Source organism: Motacilla alba, chromosome 9 (assembly GCF_015832195.1).
Source record: "Motacilla alba alba isolate MOTALB_02 chromosome 9, Motacilla_alba_V1.0_pri, whole genome shotgun sequence".
Taxonomy (NCBI): domain Eukaryota; kingdom Metazoa; phylum Chordata; class Aves; order Passeriformes; family Motacillidae; genus Motacilla; species Motacilla alba.
The window spans coordinates 10,565,012-10,587,430 of NC_052024.1; the positions used below are offsets into that span (position 1 = coordinate 10,565,012).

At 40.5% G+C, this 22,419-nt stretch overlaps 1 protein-coding gene across 10 annotated transcripts in view; it reads right to left on the reverse strand.

The window, feature by feature from the left end:
• Nucleotides 1–22,332, reverse strand: part of TRIP12 (thyroid hormone receptor interactor 12) — an 81,045-nt gene extending 58,713 nt beyond the window's left edge. For 3 of the 10 annotated variants that reach the window (XM_038146357.1, XM_038146356.1, XM_038146354.1), the window contains exon 1: nucleotides 21,855–22,132. The gene's annotated coding sequence lies outside the window, so the exon portion shown is untranslated. The other 7 variants (XM_038146351.1, XM_038146355.1, XM_038146348.1 and 4 more) reach the window with 7 other exon arrangements.
• Nucleotides 22,333–22,419: the final 87 nt, after the last annotated feature.

A 22,419-nucleotide genomic window follows, 5' to 3' on the forward strand; every position in this document is an offset into this window, starting at 1 on the left:
AAGACAGGAGGATGTTTATATACCTTGCAAGTTCAGAACATTTTCTTTCAGCAGGTTGCACATCTTGCCATCAGAACCCAGAGTTCAGCATACATATCAGAAAATATTAAGCCTAAGATTCAAGATTTATATTCCTTTACTTCAGTGTAGACAACATTAATTTACATGATCAGCTGTTTCTGTGATAAATCTTGTCACTTAAGATAGAAGCAACACTCTAAATATATAACCATACAACACATTTAAGAGCTCAGACTTCAATTGTGACTAAACTGAAGAAATTACTGCCTACGGTTTAGTAACTGCTGAATTGTTTCAGATTTACATCATTTTCAACTGATCTCAGCTGCACCTCATTTTTGCTCACTGTGCACAAGGTTCTCCTCATTTACCTGCAGACATACACACCTTTTTACTCGCCTTACAAGCAGGCACTTGCAAGTACTCAATTACTACTTCCATTTCAATAGTTGACTTAAAACAAGACGACTTTTTAGTCCAAGGAGCTGCTTTAAACTCAGTCTTCTGCAGCTGGTTTTGACACAATATTCTCCCTTCCTATACTTTCCAAATTCAAGAGTTATCCACTCCTCATTGTTCCCTTTCTACTGAAGTCCTCAGCTTAAACAGATTTTCAAGCCCCACACAGGCAAAAGTTTGTCTTTTCAGTTCAGCAGCCTCTTGTCCCTTCTGGGTGTAGAAGTAGTTCATGGAAGAATTTTAGGGAGTGGATACAATAACATACTAAAAGCTTCCGAGAAAAACTTTCTCCAACATGTCCTAAATCCTCATCATCCCTCCCCTCTTCATGATAGAAAAGTTCTACACACAAACAAGGGGAAAATACATTCTCCCATGAGCTGCAAGGCACAGTAAGGTGTATGCATTTCATCTGCATTCATGTAAATCCCCGAGTTATTCAGTTGCATGAAACCACTGAGCCTTAAGAAAATTACAAACTTTTCTTCTTTCAACATAGGAAGACCCAAGCTAACACTTAATTTCCTTATTCGTTCCCATTTCTACCTTCTCCCCATGAATAAGTTGTCTTCATGATTCAAAGATGCCAGAGTGCACTAAAGCTTCCTTGCTGCACTGCATCTAACGATGTAAAACTCACATGGTGACTTTCATCAGAATAACTTCCTTTAATACAGAAACCACACAAAATCATACTGCATCACATATTAGGCTGGACTCTATTCTTTTTGTATTTTCCTTTTCCAATGCTAGAGAAAAATTAGAGAACTACACATACAGAACTACAAACACAGACACCCTAGAGCAAATTCAGAATGTACATAAAAATCTCCAGGATAAACAAGACTCTACATCCCTCTAATGATGTAACATTACCTCACTGCTAAGAAGACAGACAAGCAGGTATCAAGGAAGCTTCTTCTGGAAACAAGCATGTACAGTCATAAGGAAATAGATTTCTACAACTCCGGAACAAAATTTCTGCAGATTTATATAGCTGCATCACTTCTGTCACTTCTCTAGGAAGACATTAATAAGGTATTGATGGGAAGACAAGCAGAGTTTAACAGCATTCAGGGGCAAACTTCTCTTCAGACCAGATGTCTTTTTGATGCAGAGTTCAACTAAGTGCAAGAGTAAAGTCACAATTATTCAAAAAAGCCTTGGCTGGAAAGAATCTCCTGAGATAGTACGGTCCAATCATCTGCCGAAAGTAGGACCTCGAATTACACCAGACAGCTCTCTTCTGAGAGGTGACAATTGCTAACCATGTTGACAAAACACAGTGAATCCTGAGCCAAAGGTGAACCACAAGAGCTACCCTGAACAAAGGTGAAAGGGAAACAAAAAAAAAAAAAATCACCATTGAGGTATCAAAGCATCACCATATATAAAAGCATGTAAAGAAGACACTAACAGAATATCAGGAACTTTAAAAATTCATGCCATAGATGTCATTTCAAGTAACTTGAGACTTCAGATCTGTGTAAGATGTACACATACCCAAGGACACATTCTCCGTCCCTTCCAAGCACAAATGCTCTGAGAGAAGAAGAGATAACAACTACGGCCCAGCTCCTCCCTGACATCACACAGAGCTCAGAAAGCCCTCCCTCCCCCTTTGGTTCCTCAAAACCACAATCCAGTAACTTAGACTAACAGGAAGAAGTAAGAAAAATGGGCATGTAAGCTACAAACTTCAAAGGAGTGTAGTCTCTGAAGATATTATAGATTAGGACCAGCTCGTATACCCATTTTTACACTGAATATCTTAGGGCAATATGTAAGCTCTTAGCCAGAGAATAATTTTCCAAGTTGGCAAAAATACAGAAAAACTCCAGTAAAATATTCTTCCTAGATTCATCTACAATGGAAGAGTTCTTTTAATTCAGCTTCTCTGGAATCACTGAAGTGATTTCAACATAGAGAAAAAAAAGTAAAATAAATCAGTCAAGGAACAGGAGTTATTCCCTGTTCTACTACCTTACAACAAACAGCCATCAGAAAATTAAGGCAAACTTCAGGCCTTGCTACATTAGGAAGTCATCTTTCCCTTTCCCCGACTTTGAAGAGGTCAGCCTTTGCCTACCCCTCTTGCCAAGAGAGTGGCAGTGCTGAAGGCCACCTTGACAGAACAGCAAAATGAGTGGCTAAGAGCCTGAGAGGAGGTAACCACTACATATGTTTCCAGACTACAGTTATGCATAGATGTGTAACAACACAGACAACTGTGAAGAGAAAGTCTCCGTATGAAAGAGGAAGGAAGAAGAGCAAAAAAGTCTACATATGTAATCTCTTATTGCTAACTGGCAGTTCAAATACTCATTATCTGCAACCAGAAGATTGACAAGTTCCCACAGGCAGTAAGGACACTGAAAACACCTTTGAAAAGATGCACAGCAGTACTTGCTACAGGAATGCTCAGGCTGTCAGGATTATGTGATCCAAAAGGTCATCCATGCCATGACCCCAAGCAAGCAAAGCAGCACATTTACCTACTGACTTCTGGCTACTGTCCTTCTTTGAGGACTGGAAGATGTAACAAGTTTTGGTTAAGAAAAGATCTAAATATATGTATCACATATTTCAGTGTTGGTAAGAACAGTTCTGTGACAATGATTGAGTTGCAGAAGCTGAATAGTCTCTCCTGCTTCAAGCAGGTCAACTGAATTTTAAGTCTGAAGGTGCAGAGATCTTTCATTGAACCAGGTACAGGAAAAGAAAATGAAAGACTTCAGGGACCTGTAAGAAACGTAAAAACTTGTTCCATTTAGATTACAGAGAACTGACAACCATCAAAACAATGGACTGGCCTTTATGCCACAGCCCGAACATCAGTAAGTCCTTCTGGGCTGTGGAAAAGTCAAATTGAATTAGCAAATGGGGCACTACTCAAAATTACCGAGAAGTACAGGTACCACCGGCAGTCAACAATACAACTAGCCTGTCAGCTGAAGAACCAAGAGAAACCTATGGATGGAGGGGAGGGCCACAAATTAGCTAAAAAAACGTAAAAATTAAGCACCGACAGAAGTTAGACAGCAGAACATTCCCACTCATCTGAATAGTTTAAAGGAACAAAAAACCTAGAGCTTGTACAGGATACAAGCGCAAGCTCAGCTATATCATGTCTGGTTGTACAACTGGTGTTCCCAGTTCATGCTATACAGGAATCCTGAGCTTCATTTCATTAGTGAAGAAAAAAATCACTGTATTTGTGCACTGAGAAATTAAAACCAGGTCTAAATCTTAACTGAACTCTTGCAAGGTGGTTGAGAGGGCTACCTAACATGAAGACAGCAAAAGTCCTTACTCTATAGCTCTTTTTTTTCCACTGGAAAAACAGAAAATGCAGTCCGAGGAGAAAAACTAAGGAAGTTGCATGGAACAAATATAATGGTCTCTTGAGGGCATCCCTTTTCAGTTCTGCCACATCACTGCTTTCTATCCCTTATGTTCATCAAGGACTGAAATATTTGTGTCACTCTTTGGACTGCACTTTGGTTCCCAAAACAACACACGCGTCAGTCAGATCTCTGATCCTCATCCAAAGGAGAAACTAGGAAAAAGAGAAAGCATTTAATTTTTTTTCCTCTTGCTTTTCTGTAGTTTTACATTATGTATTGAAAGTGCTGTCAACAGCTACTATTCCTCTTGTTTTTGAGTGCACAAGTAATAGAGTTAACTACAGAAATCTCCTAGAACATTTACTCACTACTTCATTCAAAGAATTTGCCCTTCTGAAAAACTGAAATATTAAAGTTTTTCTCCTCCAAATAAACCAAATTTGATACTTTTCCATGTCACCCTTCCTAACATGTCCAAACTAGTTCAGTGTAAGCTTTCCTCTACTATATAGTTTGACTTGAATTTATTAACAAAGGAAGGGAATGCTCTCATTGTGGCAGAGAGCCAGGACTCAAAGCTTCAAGAAAATATTTTTATATTTACAACACCTGTAGTTTCTTAGTCTAAATTCAGTGTTCTCTATTACTTTGGCTTTTTAACCAGCTAAACATTAGGTTCTGTTGCATAATTCCATCAACTCTGCAGCAGCTAATTTTTTTGCCACAGAGATATAAAGATTATCAAAAGCATAAGAACCCAGGAACTCCTGAGTTAATCTATATCAAGAAACAGTCTGATCTGGATAGCTGCAAGCCAACCAGAGACAGCTCAGCTTCAGAAGCAGCCCAGAGGTATTTAAGCCATGTCAGTAAAACAAAAGATGTGTTAGACCACACAGAGAACAGGCACACACAAACACAGCAAACGTTTGCTGCAAAATACTGAATCACATTTCCTATCTTTATTGACAGATCTTTTTCCCTTTTAGCAGAGCAATGGGAAACAAAGGAGAAGTGAGGAACAAATATGTTCAAAGTTTGATCTTCTGCACACGTGTGCCACAGAACAAAATTTTTATGCCACGTCAGTCCTACAGCAAGAACTTGACTTCACCTCTACAGGACCTTTAAAACTAATGTTACATACTGACGAAGTTTACACTATGAGAGCGTCAGGATGCAGTTCTGCTACCAGGTGTTAATAGAAGTGTAGCTTCAACTTGTAATAACAATGAAAATAATAGTTCTTTCCCTTTTTAAAATCAAACAAAAGCAGCTCTCTCCAACAGAAAAGAATACATTTTCCAACAGTCAAATTCTGATCAAAATCATGCTGTTTGTATGTAAAGTGAACTGATGTGAATTCCTTGTTTGTTGCAGACTTTTAACTAAAAAACATCATAAACAACAGAAGTAAAATCTTACCTGATCTCTATTTTCAGACTCCCTAGAAACCCTTGTTTAGTTGTCACTATCAGAACAGTGGTTTAAGCTTTCACTAACAGCATAACAAAAAACATTAAAAAAACCAAAACAAACACAAAACCACGTTGTCTGTCAAGAATGAAGACGACTCCACTCAGAAGACAGGAATTCACTTGAATGAGGAGCTTTATCTTCTGTGAGACAACATGAATCAAAGCACAGAATCCTTCCTGAAGTATAGATCAATGACACTGATAAAAAAAAGGCAAGCTAGAAGCTGGTGGTCAAGCTAAGACCAATTAAAAGAGGTGTAGCAAAGTTGGGAAAAGGGGCATTTATTACCAGAGAAAATTAGCTGAGTGTTTTACACAAATTTCAGTTTAGTAGCTTATTTCAGTACTTTCTTCCAAGTGAGCCATGAAGTACCCAAAACCACCACCACCAATGCTTAATGACCAGCTGCCTTTGAGCTGCATAGCTGCATCATTACAACACTGAGTCTGCTCAAACACCAAGCCTCTTCTCTAATCTAATGCCATAGACCAGATGGTGCCTTATTTGCAGTTTGCCATTCACCTGCATCTGGCACACACAGCCCTCAAGCAAAACCAAGTGCAACAGCACAAGACAAATACTGATATGGTGCACAGCCACGTCCTACCTGCAGAGCCTGTTAGACAATACATGCCCCAAGTTGCAGCATGGAAGGCTTTCTGAGACCTGCCAAATTCCCCATCAACTTTTGCCAAGCTGTCTTAAATTACTGAGAGATCAAGTGAGCTCAGTGACTAGTAAAACATGGATTGGTCACCCAAAGTCTAAATTAACACAAGATGAATTAGCACAAGATGACCTCTGCAATCTCCTAAACAACTAGAAGGGTATAGGCAAAACCAAAAACAAACAGACAAACAAAACCAACAACAAAAAGCCAAGAACTTTAATCAGCCACTAGACTGAAGAAATTCAGAGACTAGATGTCACAGAAGTTACTGCTGCAAAAAGAAACACAAAAAAACAGTTGAGTTGTAAATGTGGATTAGAAAAGTGCCACAGATGAGCTAAGGACCACAGATCTAAGTGTATTATAAAAACAAGGAAAAGAAGCAGAAGACTGGGGTCTTCATTTTCATAATACTCTGCTTCAGCTCTAAACCAGCCTACAAAATTGTTCAGTAATAGCAGTATGCCTTAAAGAAGAAAACTACAAAGCTAAAAACAAAAATTTCCAACAATAACTTATGCTTCCAAGGCCAGGTAGAAGGTACTCATCTGTCTTTTACTCACCTAGAATGGGTCCTCAGATTTTTGCATCTTCAAAATATAATTTAGACAAGTAGAGAGAAATCAGAAGGATTTCAGGAGTTTTTGTATTGTTTTTCTTATCACTGATGTCTAGCACTGATTCAGACTAATGCCTGTTGAGGCTTCCTTTCCCACACTGGCTCAAGCAGGTTATGTTGTTCTCCTGAACAGAGACTTCATCCAAATGCTACACAGAAAAGGTAATAGGCCTAATGCATAGCAAGAGCCCTACGCCACATGACACAATCAGGGAAATGGTTTAATTGCAGTCATTGAGGAAGAAATCCAATTAAAACAGGTTAAGTTTCCGGCTTCCTCAGCACTGGATCTGCATATGGATCTTCTGCTATCACAAGAACACTAACAACAAACAAAGGGATTAAAACACATTCAAGTTTTCTAAACTGGGCAGTGCTCAAACCAGCAGCTTCTTGGAATTGTGTGATTGTGCGCCAGAGACACTCTGTCAACCACGGAAAAATTTATACATTTACATTTTATCTTAGAGCGATGTAATTAGGAGTAAGCTCCAATACACATACCAAATTACTGACACAGGCACAATTAAAGACATTTACCTTGTATGAAATCATGAACCAAACTGCCTACCAAATATCTGTATAAACAGAAGAAGTTCTGTGTAAAGCTGAGCAAAACAAAGCCACAACCCAAGAAACACCTGTTGAACGCTAAGGATTAAGCTGTTTTTAAACTGATCCTACAAATTGTAAGACCATGACTTTACAGTGCTCAGAGCTACTCTTTCATGTTAAATACAGGGAACAATAGATAATATACGTCCCACAATTGTATTTAAGGAAGGTTCAAACTTTTACAGTCAAGGAAAAAGTTGTCAGAAGCCAGAGATTTATGAAGGAAATTAACAACTTTACAGCACGCTTTTTTGACAAGTGTCTACTCCACTCCGCACATTCACACCTTCTCACTGTTTCACAAATAAGAGAATGTTGTGGTAACACAGCACTGTACATGATGGTGACCTTGAGCAAAACTAAATACTAGAGCTCCCTGAAGTGCTTTTTAGCAGGAAGCTAGATTTAGTCTTAGTTTTAAGCTAGACAAGAATTCAACATCACTGAATACACACAAAAGAAGTCTACTACAAATTCCTCTCCTCCTTCCCTTATGTGCACGTACCACTAGGACATTTTTCTGCTTTACCTCACCAATGATTTTTACTTCATCTTTCCCAGGCTACCCACACACTTTCCTTGAACAAGAACAACTGTAACTATGCCCATATGTTACAGCTCACAAGACTAACAAGTTAACACTAATGAGGTGTTTTTCCTAGGGTCCTAGCATGGCCGTGTTTGTCAAAGTCTGAATTGCCTGTCAATAGTCAATCACTTCAGGGCTGGATGAAAGGCTCCTTAATTTCTGACAGCAAAATGTTCCAACAGGTACTGCCTAAATCTGTTCAAGGCTTTTTGTTACCTTCCAGCTAAACTGCTGCTCTCTGATGAATACAGAACACATAACAGAAGAACGCAATCTCTGCACCACCCTGAGACACTCATAAAAGAACAAGCCAAGCTCTACGTTTTCTATAGCTTGATCAAAATGATTATTTAAGAAGCTATTACAATAGCTGGTTTGATAAGCCTTTGCTCTTGCCACGTGCTCTGTGACCCAATCAGAATACTCAAAAGAGTTGTCTTCTATGCTGGTGACCTTTCATCTAACACTAATGATTAACTATGCTTTATTAGCAAACCTACAACCTACTGCCCTGCAAAACAACACATTACTTTTGGCCTTGTCTAGGACTCAAAAAGAATCAGGTGAGGAAGAGAGGAAAAGACCATGTTTCTCCTAAATGCTTTGTGTATACATCAATGGTAAAAGCAAAGCAATGCATCCATCTTGCTCCACTTCTAAAATACATTTTTGCAAACATGAAAATAACCCCATACTGGTAATATGACACAGAATTGGAGGCAAAGTTCACTCAACTCCCATGCAAGATCTCTTGTCTTTCTGGTTTGTTTTTGTGGCTTGGGTATTTTTCTTTTAAGAATACCCATAAGACACTCCAGAACTACTCCACGTCATCCTCTTTACTCTCATCCTCTTATAAGCCATTTAATAAAATGCACTAGTAAGGAAGACAAATAAAAGGGTATTTAACTGGAGAGGGCAGCTTCATCATGGTGCAAGATAAAATAACTCTTTGCAACACTTTAGTAAAAAACATACAGGAGTGGATTCAGGCAAAAATAAAAGAAAGAATATGAAGTAGACTGGCTGGTAAAGAAAGACAGAAAATATCTGTAAGTGAGCCAGTTCCTTCCTTCCCCTCTGCATAGTAGAAGGGTGAGCCCAGTTTCTTCCCTCCCCTCTGCACAGTATCCTACACATAACAGGTAAAATGTACATATTTCCTAAAGGCTGCAGCCTCTTACTCTTCAGTCTGTTTTGCAAACCTAAGACACTCAGGAGCAGGCACATCCCCATCCTGCATACAATAAATGAGCAAAAAAGCATTCTAGTAATCCTACTATCTTTAACATCTCCAGTTCCCAATGTCAAGTGTTGGAAATAACATCTCTTCTCCCATCAACTACTGGGATGAGGTGCTAAGGAGAGCACCTCAACCCCTATTAGCCACCAAAGATGTCAAATTCTTGCATTGACTTTGAATCTTTATTCTATGCTTTTCAAAATTTATCTGTATGTTTACTTTGTATTTAAAGGCTGCCCTGACAGATCAGTTTTGGGATACAGACATCATGTACTGCTATTTGGAAACAGCCTGATCTGTCCCACACGAACTTCCACATAGTTGCAAGCTGATGAAAACACAGCTCTCCAAACATGCAGTTATCTATGAAAAACTAATTGAAACTATTTCCTATTAAATATCTATTTTGGTAAAAAGGGGAGGATATAAAGCATCTAACACTGAATTTGCACAACACAATTCTAGAATCGTTTTTTCTTATATCAAGGGCAGAATATGCCACTAGCATATTAAACAGTTGCATGATAAGAGCCTGAAAGTTTCAGAAGTACTTCTTCATTTTCAAGGAAAACGTTTCAGATCACAGTTTGTGTTTTATAATAGATACTTTTTAAATTAAAATGACCGCATAAATATTGTGTACATATTCTAGTATGACAGATGCTCTGAGCCAAACACCTACTTGTTTTTGGGGTTTTTTTTGTAACTCCATTAATTCTAAGCTTAGTGGCGATTACACTTCCTTATACTCTTCATACAATATTTAACTCACTACTGAAGTTACAGCACAGACTAAGGAGAGAAAACAAACTGGCCAGACTTGAGGGCATTAGAGCCGTGAGGCTGCACTATGCAGTTGCTCAGCTGAGCTCCATTATATCTCCCAAAGAATACCAAGTACTGATGGAAGCTAAAAATCCCAACTACATTTCTTGGAAAACATCCTAGTGAGTATGGTGACCCAGATAAAATAGGAAGTCAAGTTAGTTGCTCTAATCCAAACCTACATGGAAGTCTTGTGTTCTATACAGAAGGTAATTTCCAATGACTACATGTATTTATCCAAAGTTCCACACACTTCAGAAGGTATGGGGATAGAGTATAAACATAAGCTTCACTATTATGCCAGTGCAGACCATTTTCATGTTAAAATTCAGTACATGAAACTCAGGGAGTTGGTCAAAAATATAGATTGCATCTGTACAAGTCGACATAGACAATTTAAAACCTGACATTTTGATCTATCACCAGTTGTCACAAGTTAAACTTCTCAAATTCTGATGAAGCAACTTGAAATTACAAAAACTTCTCCTCCACTCTCCCACCAAAAATACTACTCCAGTCTCTTCAAGCACAAAGAACAAAACAGTTTAAATTACAGCCAGTCACAAATTTGTATTTTCAAGTTACTCCCACTTCAAAGCTGGGCCACCAACCTTTCCAATAGAGCAAACACACCCCAAGAGTAAATGCATTTCTAGTTTGTTGTCATTACCTGGAATACTATTAAGTAGTAACAAACTACCTTGCTTTTGGATGCATCTAAGCTAAATTTAGACATTTAAATCACTATATTCTGCCACAGGTTGAGCTGCTGCTTCTAGGTGCCACAGGTCTGGGCTTGCACTAGTCACATCCTGCATTTGATGTTGTCAACAGAAAGCCCAACTCCTTATCAAGTAGGCTTTTTAAGCAGGTAGATCATATACATAAAGCAGGGACAGGGGTCTGCAAGCCCAAATTCAGCTATGTCTCACAGGGTTAGGTGAAAATTTGAGGAAATACAGTAGCTTGCATCTCCTTTAATTGTCACACTCAGTGATCTCTGTGCAGCATTCCTGAAACCATGGGCACAAAACTCTGAGTTCTTGAATTCCTTGACTCAGCCGTTCAAAGCTCAGGCATGGCATGTTAACATCTTTAGAATGCCTGGTATATGACAGGTATAAGGCAGGCTAACATCTTTAGAATGCCTGAGAACTATCTCTCCTGGTATAGCTGTAATATTTATGACAACAGAGCTAGCCTCAGTGGTATGAAAACTGAACACTTGTACATACTTTTGCACTTCACTTTTTCTCCTCAAGTTAGCCTTTAGCTGGCAAGTAGGTATTTTACACAAAAATCAGATATTTAAAGTCCTCCAGCCTGAAGTGGTACAAAAAATACAGTAAGGGAGAACTGTCTCTTTGCTTTTAAAAAACAAATTACTATTTCAAGAGATACCCTTAGTGCTGACTGTATTTCCAGGAATAGGCCTTCTCCTTTCCTGAGAGACAAAGTCTATTTTTTTCAAGTACTTTTCACAGGACCGTCTACCTTCCTTTCCTATGTCAGTAGTGCCATGGCATTATATTTGTATACTCCATGAATTTATGTAGACAGACATTCTCATTGAACCAAAGTTCCAAAGTTTAGCAAAATGTACTCTCTGATGAGGACTCACCTAGTAGACTTCAAAGCTGTGTTACAGCAAACACACTTAAGTAAGACTATTCTACCATTCAGATGTAGCTGGACTTAAAATATCCACAGTTACTCTGAATGCACTGTCAAAGGCCCGAGGTTTTGAAAAACAACTGGAAAATAGTATCTCTGTAAGCTGTGGGTGTTCAAACATTTTTAACACTTGAAGGCAGGCAATAACATTCAACTTGTATAGGTATTAAGTCTTGAATCATACTTTAGTAATCACAGGACATCAACACACTCCAGAAGCAAAAGATTTTGGTTTTTGACAGCAGAACTCTGGACACTTGTTACTGTTTCCTGGCTCACAGAAAAGGGGTCACTCACATTTTATTTCTGTTTTGTTAAACCCAAGACTATTTAAATTGTTTTTAAGTAGCATCCAAACAAATTGCAACATTGCACAAATTTAACAGAAAGTGTTTGCAATGATGGAAGACTATTATCCATAGAAGAAAACTATGAACTAAGATGAAAGCTTTGTTATTATAGCCTTGCTTATTTCCAAATAACTACACAAGTGATCTGGTTATCTAAACACAGAGCTCTTCCCTTAAAATTCCCCTTTTTTCCAAAATTATCAAAACTTTCAAGTCCCATTTTCTCTCCTCTGTCCCTCTCCCAAAATAGTAAGGATATATCAAAATATGGAACAGTAAATTATTTTAAGAGACACTTGCAATGCTATGAAGTACAATATTAAAACTCAATATGGAGATGCTGTACCTCAGTACTGAGCCCAAAAAGCATTTTTTGTAAGCCAAACCCTGTCAGCATGTTCCAGTTCCTCCCAGAGTGATGCTGGAGGGGAATGGGAGAGGTGTGGAAGAGGAACCAATGCTTAGGTGTATGCACCATTACCAAGAAACAGAATTCTCAGTGCTTTTGTAAAAAACAGTGCTTATCTGAAATACTCTATCCCATCACAGTGGGCCTTTGTCAGTAGACATGAATTCCAACTAAAAACCAGAAGGGTGATCTTAAAGAAGTTAACTAATAAAACCTGTATTATTTAGCCTGGCAACAAGGCTGTAAATACTTTCAGTAAGTGCTAAGACTAAAACATCAACAAAAGAAAATAAAGAGGGGATAGTATTGATACAGTTAGCAGGCAAACAGTTAAGAGAAACTTTCAGGCTGGAAATTAGATGATCCTAAATTTTGAGACATGACATGCTGAAAGAATATCCCAGGAGGACTGAAGAAGTTCTGTTGTCCTACTATGCCCACCACAGACAGGAGATGCTCATGCTGCTCAGGTACAAAAATCTCTTTCAAGGCTCAGCTCCTACAAAAAACTAATCCCCCCCTTTGAACCTTTTGGCTAAGGAAGTAACTAGAACACCATTCTTCCTATCTTAACAGCCATCCTCTTTCTCAGAAGGTGTAAGAAGTCAGAGAAGACACTGCAGAGAAGCCAACACCTCCATTATCAACAACTTGAGCTTTTCCTGTCTTTCTTGTCCCATGATACCTACCACTGAAGCTCTGTTACGACTGAGGACGGAAAACTTGTCCCCACACCTTCCCCTGGGAAGGAGCAGGGGAGGCAGAAGACAGTTCTCCACAAAGCAAGTTATTGCAGTCAGCAGCAAGTTCTAGGATTTAAAAATAAAAAACCACAAACCATATACCACACTTTTGGATAGAGTTAGTCTGTGCAGAGGTTGTTTATCCAGCTTGATCCTTCTATTGCTGTGTCACTCTGCGCCCATATGTTCATGTTTGATATCTGCCACATATGGGGGGGGGGGGGGGGGGGGGGAAGGGAGGGGAGGAAACTTGCCAAAGTTAATGTATTCCAAAAACCAAACCAGTTATTCTATTTGTGGAAAGAGCTCCATGTAGAACTAGCAGACAAAAAACATACAAGTCCTATGAAAATGCAACAGAGAATGAGTTGCTAACATTCAACTCAGCTGATGTTTCAGAGTGGGTTACATAATAGAGAAAAATCAAAATACTAATTGAACTCTGCTGTTAGATCAATTACCACTACCACCTGCTATCCGGTTTTGATTTGCCATCTTACTGAGCTGACTTTCCAAGTAGCTTGACATCATCTTGGTGAAGGAAAACAGTATTGCAAAACTGTGAGTCTAAAGAAGAAACCATTTCTTAGCTGAAGGGGAACAGCTTTTAAATTAAAATACACTACACAATTTGGTAATGCAGAGCAATCTACATGGCTTACTTCTGATAAAAGTTTTTAAGATGCTCCAACACCACTAAAATAGGATTAAAATTATTTCAATTAAAATTAACTAATTAAAATAATAGTACAGATGAGTCCTAATAGGGTTTCCAGTAATTGCAAGGTAGATGTGAAACCAACAAACAGATGCCACAAACAGAAGCAATGCTAGTTTAGCACAGGCAGACTGCTGAGAACGGGTCAAGGGAGTTGAGTGTTCCTGTTAACACTACAGATACTACTAGCAAGAATCACAGTTTGCATTCAAGTGTGAAATCTCAATCTGATATAAATCCAAGATTTCACCTGAATAAAATAAATGAATGAAGAAGTTTTGAAAAACAGATGATACAATTGTTTATCCATTGACTTGTCACTTAATAGGAATCTACTTTATTTAAACTACAAGAATAGTTTTAACAGCTTTTGGCTAAGTCTGTGACAGAGGAAAGGCAGGGAATACACTTTACTCCAGGCACCCTCTGGAAGCCTTGAAGCACAGCAACAAGTATGGTCACTGCATTGTATTTTGAAAGTGACAGATTGAGACTACTTGGCCTGTCACTTCAGTGGACTCTCACAGGCAACTTTACATTTAGTTTAAGAGTAGTCCCAAAAAATAATTCATCACTACATTCCTTTACCCACAGTTTTTAATTATAAAGCTCTCAGGTTCTAGCTTACTTGAGTTCTTCTCCATAAAGCACAATAAAGTTGGAATTTTCAGTGCTGGTTCTGTTCCAGCTCTGGTTTGATTTGGATAATAAATCAAGAACCTCTAAAGTATTTAAAAAAAAAAAAAAGTATGGCCATAGCGCTCAAACATGTCAACATTAACCAAAGACATTAAAGTGGTACCATTCCTTCACATCATGAATTTCACAAAATTCATCTTTCCTCTTCATGGCTAATCAGAAGAGAGCTCACTTCCTACCCACTTTATGGAGCATTTAAATGTGCAGACAGAGGTGCGCAGTGGCATCTCCCTTAACACACTTCTTCCAATTCTAGTTACAAAGTGCTGGTGAAAGTTCTGAAGGGCTGTCCAGAGTCAGGTATCCAGCATGCCCATGTTCATTTGCAAGTCTACAAATATACAGCAGAGCTATATCAACTTAAGAGCTGCCATGGAGGAAATTTGACAAACACGTATTTCCTATCTTACTTTTGGCAAAGGAATGTATCTGTTCTTCTGCCAAGCTTCTTGTAACTGAGTATGGGAGTGAAACTAACTTCTTTAATCCACAATCTTATTATATAATTCAAGTCTTAATTTTTATTACCAGCCTTTTATTGTAGACTATTACCTGTTAAATACAAAAGGCAGAATATTAGCAGAGTAAGATATGGCAGCATCCATTATCATCACATAAACTTGAAATACACTGTAGAATAGACTGCAGCAGATCTTTAAAGTACAAGCTGTAACACTTGAATTTGTGGCTCAAAGTTTGCCGAAGTTATGCAGCTTCCATCCCCTTCATTAAACGAGATTCAGCTGAAATTGTTTTTTCTCCAGCTGTTTAACTTAAAGATCTCATATGTACCTACCTAGCTATGTAGCTGCTTCTCAGGTGCTGCTCACTCAGGCTTATTGACACAGCTTATGACTGTCTGCTGTCCTTGTTCAGCTGAGCGATTTCCTACCTTCCCCTCACCCCTGTACAAGGGGCAAGTTCACCAAGCCATCATGCCTGAAATAGCTGCAAAGCTCAAGACAAGTGAAGTTTTAAGGAGAAATTACAATTTGCAGTCAGTAAGTTGATCATGAATAAAGTGCATCCCCAAAATAAAGAGGAAGAAAACACTCTCTAAGGAAGGCAGAGTTCCAAGTTTAAATTCAGCATACAGCCTATTAATATGCACCCTCAGTTACCTTCTTCATTTGTCCTCTTTAAATGCACAGCCACATCTCACCTGTGATCAGAAGATTCAGTTACACGGCACACATCTTCCAGGACAGGGCACTCCCTACACTGAATAAGCTAATTACATAAGGGATTTGACATTAGAAGACACAGAACATTATTAACTTGGATAAGATGCCATCCTCTAGCCCTGACATTAACCACATCTTACAATATTACCTTGTCCAAAAACACTCATCTACCACATATTCCACAAAGGCTTATACAATGTAAAGAGAGCTTCTCCTCACTAACTGCAGGAATTAAAGTAAGCAACTAATCATTATACCACTATCAAGGACATGTAATTCAAGTCCCTTGATGAGTGGGTGGGATGCAGGTGTGTGTTTTTCCTTTTCAGTAGGGCTGGAGGGAAGGGGGAGGAGGGCAGGCACGGGGGATATTGGAGTCCTCCCTGACTAGCGTTACTATGCATTGTTTCCATCTTTTCTTTTTTTGGTGCCTCAACTCATTTATGTTGCTCCTGATCCTACAAAAACTCAGTGTTTACTCAGAAGATACTATACAAGAGTGTACTTTTGATTTCCACACTTATTTACCTGTACTTTTACATCTAAGCAATCTTGGACTAGAGCAGAGATACAGAACAGACTTCAAGCACATAAAAGCCCACGTACAGCAAAATCATTTCTCCTGCCCAGAGCTGCTAAGACAAACTATCACAAGCTCCAAGTAAGACAAGTAAGACGGAAGACAGAGAAGGAGAAAAAATGAGGGAGAACAGAACAGCATACATGCTTTCTAAAAGCAAACATAGCTAAATCTACACCTAGTTACCTTGGGGCATGAGTTTGTCATAGACCTATTTTTCCTAATAGTTTTACTATTAGGAAAAAAGCTACACCTGAAAATCAAGGTAAAAATTTAGTTACTGCTCTGCATTAAGAAAAACTGGTATTAACCATGCTTCAAAGAGCCAGCCACAAAACTGACAGAGGTGCACACTGCCAGTATTAAGTCTAATGCCCATCTCAGGGCTTGACAGCCTCCTGAAAGTTTAACACTTTTGTTCCCAAAAAAACATACATACCTCAGAAAACAAAGAACATATTTGTATTTATTTCCAGCTTTACAAAAGTCTAGCAACTATTTGCCCCTCCTTACATTAAGTTTAGTTATTTCAACTTCATGAAAGACAACACAAGTTATCAGCAACAAGTTGCTCTGAAAGCAGAAAAATGTGAAATATGCCTTGCCTTTCACATCTTAAAAAAGCCATCTTATTCAAAAAGTACCAGGGACCTCAGCTTCCAATTTGAAATGCCAAATTGTTTCCCTGCAACTCAAGGTTCACATTCCAAAAGATGACTCAGACCCTTTCACACCTTTCATGAAGGTCAGATCTTTGCAGTTCAGCACAGTGCACTTTCTTATGGACACTATCAAAGCAAATCATACAGAAAACACTTGAGAAAATGGGATTCTTCTCCTCCAGTCCATGAGCCAGCATAGTATTACTACACACTGATAGAATCATTCCAGTTTCTTTTCCAAGAACACCGTAGTATGTTTGTAAGGTTTGGGGTTTTTTCTCCATTCTTATCACTCAAGAAAACTGACCTCTTTTTATCAGGCTGTAATCAGTGAAAAACTACTCCAGGGTATAAGAAATCAAATGTGAGATGAGCCAAGTAACTTCCTGAGGTTTCCAAAGTTTCCAAACAGGCTTACTGTATGAGTCCTTACAAGAGAGGCTTTCCTGGAGCAACCGAGAGCAACCATGGCTTGAACATCATTGCTAGTGTTTCTCATGCATCGTCAATATTGAAGTCCAATATTAAACTATCATGATTAACTTTTTTGATAATACACCTAAGTTTTCCATCTCTCCTACATGAAAACAGTATTTCCATTTTTCCTTACAGAGTTGACCATCTACTGCTCTCAGGGCAGTTTGCTGCCATATTTGTGCCAAGTACCTTCATGAGTCAAGTTAGACTGGCAACAGTCAGTACCTTGCAAGACAAACATCATCATAGACAAGGAGAGGAAACAGATTGGTTCTGTGTGCTTGAACCCTGGCTGCCAGACAGAACTGAAGGAGAATATGAATATTTACACAGTTGGACTCTGCCAACTTGATGGCAGGATTAGGAGAACAATTGCTCCTCAAACTGAACTTCGCACTAAAGCAACCATTGCTGGTATCTGAAAGCAGGCAGGAGAAGCCAGTTGACTTAGCCCTGTCTTCCACAGCCACTGTACATTTGATAGGTAGCCAAAATTTCTTTGTTTGCAGAAGAAAATTTTAAAACATGAATTCAACATTTGTTTTGTTAAAAAAAAACATTCCCAAGACAAGTGGCTACAGACAAGCATTTTTTTCATTATTGCTCGCCACTGAGAACTCCGAAAATAGTTTTGCTCCTTGAGAAGCACTTTATTACATATAAATTAAAAAAAAAATACATCAGCAGGAAAAAGTTAATATGACTTTGTTTTGCAGTTACCAACCTCATGTCCTAAGTTAAAACTGATCTATGGAAACCCTCAGCAAGAAGTTGCTTCATATACTGCCATAAATCTGTTGTGATACTATGTAGTGATTAAAACATTAAGAGCACATTTAAAATATTACTTCTTCAGAAAATTAAGCATAATCACCCAAAGCTAATATGTTACTCTATCAAAAAAAAAAATCCACTGTGGTACTACCTTCAGAGTCAGTACTGGATGGGCCAGGGACACCTTGATGGAAAGAGTACAACAGAGTCAACAAAGTGCTTTATAGGGAGTGTTACTCATTTGACAGGCGATGAACAGGACACTGATCATCCAACAGGCCAATGGGAGATGTCAGAAACATTCTGGGTTAAGTTTTTGCCAACACCATAATTCACCATCTTGTACAACTTCAGTATTTGATTATACTTTGTCACAAAAATTTAGCCTCAGTGTGACAAAAGACAGATCCATGAGCAAAAGTGTTCTACATGATGCTTACCAAGTAGTTTGTTAGAAAATATAGCATGGCCTATAAATACAAGATTAACACAGATAGCTGTGAGATTCATTTAGCTGCAAATTAGGTACAAACATGCAGTTTACTTACTAACTTTCCTACTTCTGCTTCAGCTTCATCACTTAGAAACAAAAGAAAGTTAGTCAGGTTATGCTTCTGGACTGCTGCAGAGTAAGTAACTGTACTTAGCAGTGATGTAAGGATCCACATGAAAATTGATCATGTCTCCACTGATGGCATTAAAGACAAAATCATTTTATTTTTGCTAAGCTGCTGCAGAAGGAATAGTGATGTTGTCACCTACAGCTTTAGGCCTCAAATTTAGGATTTATGATTTTATAAGAAAAAGTTTTCATTTCAGTTTTTTTTTTTCCTGTAATATTCACACTCTGGGTTTGAAGACAGTCAAAGTACAATACAAAAAGGAAAACTAAAAAACAAACAAACAAACAAACAAAAACCACAAAAACTTGTGCATGATTCCTGATTAGGAATGACAGCTTTGATTATTCATTTACTGGGAAGATGCAGAATATTTCCCCTAATGGTCACTTTGACCTGAAAAACTTTTGCAAGACATCAAAAGACTCCATTTTCATAAGCTCTTACTCAACAGGTTGGCACTCCTACTGAAGTAGATCTGCTATATTAATAAGCAGTAATGTCACACTGTGGATGACCTACAATCTTTCTACTAACAGCTAAGACATGTTTAGGTTCCTACCTATGCAACCATCTGGAGACTGAAGACTTAAAGGTTGTTAGCTCAAGTTTATTATTCATTTTTTCTCTGAAAAACCCTAAGAAAGGGGGAAAAATATCTGATTACCTGTATTTCTAACACAATTAGGTACACCAAACAATAAAATTTAAAAATACCTTTGCATTTAAGAACAAAAGAACTGAGCTGCTCACAATCAGCTCCATTTTACAAATACAGAAACTACTACAAGTTAAAACATGTATATTGCCAAAAACTTTAGGCATTGATTTCAGAATTTATTCACCAGACCACTGTTTTTAAATTTCTTAGTTCAAATACAACATATTTTGTTAAAATATCAGCTGCAAAAACTGAAATACTAGTATTTTCATAAATACATTTAACTCCTATTGATATTTATTAAGTAGGCTACCAAAAAATAGAAAGATAGTTATTTTTCCAGTACTTTCATGTCCATTATGTATATTTTTAAATACATGAAGTACAACTTGCTTAAAAACGTATAGCTGAACAAAAACCTTAATAAATCTCAGAAACCTCAGAAGTCATACACCAAAAAATTGTTTTAAAAAAATTTCAAAATTAAAAAAAAAAAACCCAAACCAGAACCCCAACTCTGTACAATTAGAACACTAGTTTTGAGAGTGAAACAGGGAGAACTGAAGAGACTATACCAGAGATAAACAGAAATAATCACAAGAATGCTTGCTAGCTTTTAAAGTACTACTAGAGTATATCCACAGTGTCAGCTCCCACAAGAAAATCTTGAAAAATTAACTTAAGTGCTCAAAATTCCTCTTCTTTCTTATTATGATAGATGTACTTCAAATTTATCAGCTGGTAACTACTCAATTCCTCTTTATGGCAGCCTTTAAAGCACCAGGAAGCTCAAAATTCATATTACAGACAACACAAACTGTGGAATTTAGTCTGAGTTAAGTTTTGCATTACAGTGTTAGAAGCTCTGAATCAGTATTATTTCTGCTGAACAAGGCAGGAAGAAAAAAAAAAACAGCCTGAACTGTCTTTTTGGGGAAAAAAAAGGATTTAAAATAAAAATTATTACTGGATTGCTACACATAATAAAAACACTCCCAAAACAAACTACACACTCTCTGAAAGCGTTCCTAAGTTCTATGCCAGACTTACAGAATAAATTTAGGCCAGTACCAAGCACTCATTTCTTCCCCGTGTGTAAATGCGACACAATCAGGCCTCACATGCAGGCCTCTCTCTCCAACACAGGCAGGACCTTTGTTCGATACGTCGATGTTTTTCCCCCAAAGCCCTTGACATAACTTTCCATTCTTTCCCCTATTATTTTCCGGTTCCCCGTCTACACTTTGGGACTCTCGAGCCGAGCGAACCCCCGCCTGCCGGAGAGCCCGTGCACTCGGAAGGGGGAAGGGGGAACAATAAAAAAGTTGGACACAGGAAGACAGGCCTGCAGGTCTGGCGAGAGCCCCGGCCTCGGTTCCTTCCCTTCCCCGGATCAGCGGGGCAGCAGCCGGGAGCCCCAGCGCCACCAGCCCCCTCGAACTTGTCCCACGACCCAGCCCCCCGGGAAAAGGGAAGGAGGAAGAGCCAGGCAGGAAAGGCAGAACCCAGCGTTTGATCAGCCTCCAAGTACGACGCATTATGCAAGCAAACGCAAAGACCAGGCAACTTGCTTCTTGACTGAAAACAAGAAAAACATCAGCTCGAAAACATTCAGCTGCGAAAATAATCCCTTTCGTGGGCAGCCAGCTTTGTGACTCCGACCCCACGGGCGCCTCCGTTTTCTGCCCACCTTCTTCCTCCCCCCAAAAAAGCTTGTGAAATATGGACGTCGGCCGATTGTTTAGCATTTTTACCGAGCTGGGCAGGAGGAAAAGAAAAAGAAAATGCTATTTTTTTCCTTCAAGATATTCCCTAGCTCCTTTAGAGGGGAACAAAAAAATAAAAAGGGGGTGGGGAAAAAAAGGACCACTAAGGAAAAGGGGGCCAAGCGGAGTGGGGGAGGGAAGACAGGGAAGGGCATCGAAATCGGCACGGCAGTGTCAACACTGACACTGCCCTTTTGTATCAGCAGCCACATAGGGCCCGCCGAGGGGCGGCCGCGCTGCCGCCCCCCTCCCCGCCAGGCGGCCCGGGAGAGGCCAGGCAGCCCCCGGCACCCCTGCCCGGGGTGGGGGGGGCGAGGGATATCCCCGCAGCAGGCTCGGGGACCGCCTGGCCATTTTGTCAGCTCCGTTTCCACCCCTTCCCTCCACGGCGAGGGCCCCATTCCACCCCTCCGGGCCGCCCCACACACTCACCAACACGGCGCCGCGTCGTTCCCGGCTCCCATTCGCCCCCCCACCCCCATCCGCAACAATGCTCCGGGATGGCGCCGCTCCCCTCCCCCTGCCCCGGGCCGCCAGGAAGGGCAGCTCGGCTAATGCCAGGATGACACAACAGGCCCGGCCCGGAGTCGCCGAGGGGCCCAGCGAGCGCCCCGCCGCCCCGCGCCCGCCTCCCCGGCGCCCCCCGACCGAGCGGAGGGGCCCCGGGTACCTAGTTTGTCCCGGTGCGGCCTCCGCAGACGCTCCGTGCCTCCCTCCTCCCGGCAGCAGCCGCCTCGCTTCCCTTCAATTATCAGCTGAAGCCGCAGCACCGAGCGACGCCTCGTCCGCCGCCTCCGCCGCCGAACCCCTTCCAGCGGCGCGAGGGGGAGGCCGCGGGACTACTTTCTCCTGGCGCCGGGGCCCCGCCGGGGCCCGCGCGCGCCCCGGGCCGGCGGGCGGCCCCTGCCCCGGCTGCCGCCCCCCGCGCAGCCCCCGCCGCGGCCCGGAGCGCGGCCCGCTCGCTGCGCTCGGCGGAGCCGCTGGCGGCGGTCGGTATCCCTCCGCCGGGGTCGTCACCTCGGGTCCGCGGGAATGTCCCCCCTCGGGGCGGCCAGGGGGCGGCCGGGGCGCGGGTCGCTGGTGGCAGCGGCGGCGGGGGTCAGACCCTGCCCGGCACCGCGGGGCCGCCGCGGCTGCTCCTTTAAGAGGGGGCCGGGCTAGCGGTGACCCCGCGCGATGTCCGCCCCTTCCTGGTTGCCATGGAGACCGCCCGCCAGCGTCCCAAAATGGCGGCG